This window comes from Corvus hawaiiensis, chromosome 10 (genome assembly GCF_020740725.1).
Source record: "Corvus hawaiiensis isolate bCorHaw1 chromosome 10, bCorHaw1.pri.cur, whole genome shotgun sequence".
Lineage (NCBI taxonomy): Eukaryota > Metazoa > Chordata > Aves > Passeriformes > Corvidae > Corvus > Corvus hawaiiensis.
Window position 1 is genome coordinate 5710812 of NC_063222.1, and position 3267 is coordinate 5714078.

The window sequence follows — 3267 nt, forward strand, 5'->3', positions numbered from 1 at the left end:
CTTTAACTTTTTCAGCTTTTTTTCCCCTCTCTGCTGCCACCCCTTTCTCACTGAATAAACCAGCTGACCTTATAGTAGGTGACACAATTTTCTGTTGGAAACTGGCTACCCAGAATCACACTAGGGGGCTCACTAAGGGAGTTTCTAGCTGTCTGGTACTTTAATTAAGGTTACTAAAGAAAAGGACTCCGACTGTGCTCCACAACGATCTCAGGAGATGTTCTGAGCTGTAGATGGAGCACTTGCACTGCTAAGAAAATCCACAAGTGCCTGCTGACCCCTGCCTGTAATTTCCAGCAATTTTTAAAAGTGGGAAAGACTTTTTTCCCTTGTGGTCTACTGTGGCCTTCCATGAAAAAAAAAAAAAAAAAAAAAAAAGAAAACAAACGTGCCTTGCTGCTGCACTCACACTAACACAAGCAATGAGCACCAGCTCTGTGTAGTACTGATCATTCACTGGACTTGCTGCTATTATGTTATAAGGCTTTTCAATTAAGTTCAAGTATAGAAGTACAGTTCCCCTGAAAAGGTCTAAGGGCTTCCAAGAAAAGGAGCAGCCAAACTGATCAGATTCTGCACCTGTTGTGGGTGGGTTTTTCTTTGTTTGGCTGCTTTGTTGATTGGTTGAGGGTTTATTTTTTACTGTTTATTAAGAATAAAAGAAAGTGAAACTATTTATTTCAGTTACCACCAACATCCTAGTGCAAATCATGAGCCAACACAGAGACCTTTGCACTATGCTGAGGTTTATTTGGTCCCCTGCCTTGTATCCAATTACAACTACCACAAGCTCTTTGACAAGAGTGTGCAAAAAATCTTGTAGAAGGTAATTTAGAAACACCTGCCTCGTCCAAGAGTCCTCTTCCTACCTCTTCCTTTTATGGCAGAAAGGACTCAGATGTAAGGGCAGAAGACTGACCTTCCTACAGGAAGATCCTGTTTCCAAGAGAAGCTCTTGTCTCACATCCCACTCAGAGAAACACTTCTGCCTGCATAACATTAACACCTAAAAACTAATACAAGATTTAAAATCAAATGTGGACTTTCAAGACTTTTATTCTGTTCACTGATACAACCAATATATTCAGTTTCTTTAAAGGGTGAGCATTGGCTGTACAGTGAGTGTTCTGAATGTGTGTTCCCCTTTTTCTGTGTTAGCAAAGCAAGCAAGAGCACACAGTGATTGAGTCATAAAAGTACCTGTGACCGTCAGAGTGGCACAGGAGAGCTGAAACATGCTCTGCCTACACTCTGAAGCACTGAGTTTCCACACTTTTGCCTGAGTTTCCAAGCCTTTCTGCTTATTTCTTTTGGACAAACCCACTGGGAACAAGATACAATCCTCTTCCTCATTGTCACAGTTCCTGCCTTGTCTGTTTTCCCTCCCCCAGAGCTGATGCATGAAAAATCTCTTGCCAGCTCATATCTGTGGAATAATAAATGTACCTGATCACTTTGTGTTGCTGATCAAAGCAAGAACTGAATTCTAAAAGCAGAAATGTGATCTGAAGGCAGCCAGCCCCATCAAGCATAAACGGAATATTTTAACATCTGGAAGTTGACTCTAAAAGCTCTTCAGCAAAGGCCAGGAATTTTAGGGATGAAGCTATCAAGGAATAAGATATTAAAAAGCTCTTACTACAGGGACCCAACCTTTGAAACCACCTAAGTGCTGTCCAGCTTGTTTGCTCATTCATTCATTTACATAAGGCTGTAAAGCTTTCATGTCTGTGGAGCAGAAAACAGGAGAGGAGCTGCTCCTGGAAGTCAGCAGCTGCTCAGAGCATTACCCACAGCACTGACCAGTGCATGTGGGCCAGAGACAATCTGAGAAATTCATCTGCTGCCATCAATGGCACAGACTTGGAGGAAGAAATTAATTGCTTTAGACAAAAAACCCCGCAGTCACTATCCTACAGCAGCCACAGAAAATCAGGACTTAAAATAAATACGTGTTTTACTTCCTTTTGTTTTCTTACTTTCTTCATATTTGAGCCCAATACCGAGATGAATCTGAGACACAACCTTTACATGTAATTGCAGCATGATCATCCAATTCAAACTCAGACCCAAAGTTGCCTCTCTTTGGACCGACAGCTTCCCGAGGTGGGGAGGGAGGGGACAATATGCCTGGAACTCTGCAGGAACCTGCAGCTCAGAGTGTCTTTCCAAGACACAGATTGCTTAGCTGACCTGTGCTCACCCAGGTGTGCCCATGAAGAAGAATGGAGTGGTTTCTCAAACTATCTCCTGAGCTTTCTCCAGCAAGAGTTCAGAGGTGTCAGGCTCACTCCAAAAGAGAGGCTCTGCGTGCTCCCAGTTTGTGCGTCACAGGAGAACCACAGGTAAGTAACTGAAGAATAACTGAAAGCAGGAGCCTGGCTACTCCGATAATCGAAATCCAAAACACAGCCAGAAGGAAGGGAAAGAATTAATTCATCAGCTAATTATAAAAGCAGCACACAGCCTTCTCTAACTAATCTAGTAGCAGAAGGCAAAGTGATCAAATAAAAACAAGCAGTACTGAACTACAAAGATAGAAAAATGAACCAGAGAAACCCACTATTGCTGAAATGATGGACTCATGACCTGAAAGGAGATACATTATTTATTTCAACTATTTATGTCCTTTTTTATTCCCTTTTGGCTCTGATTTGCTGTCACTGGTGTGTTACAAGGTCATTAATAATGCACGGCAATAAATAATATATCCACACTCACACCAACTGAATTTTGTTTGTCACTACGGCCCTGTGAGCATCTTAAATTTATTATACTTGGGGCTTTTTCTGAATGGTGGCTAAGACCTGTACACATAGACTAGTTCAAATGTGTAAAACAGCAATATTTTGAGCTAATTTCTGGAGAAAAAGCAGACATGGAAGTACTCAGTTGTTGGTTTCAGCCCAGACAGCTGCCAGGAGGCATGAACTGAGGCACCAGAGCTTTGGCTAGACAGTTCCATACAAACCACCTCCTCTGTCCTTCAAGCAGCCTGTTGGGTCCACAGCTTGCAAGAACATTTTCAACTGTGTGACTTTATCACAAAAAATGCACAGCCACACAAACCATAAAATCCACCAACTTGCACCTTCTCCTGCACTTGAAATGGAGTTTCATGGGGCAAAAGAGGTTCTCTGCAATGCAATAAGGGCCATTCATTCAAAGCCTGACTCCACACAACACCATCCAGCTTCACTGTGAAGCCTGGGGGGGGAAAAAGAACCAGCCCTAAGCATAGCCCAGAGTTATGGCAGTGAGTGACCC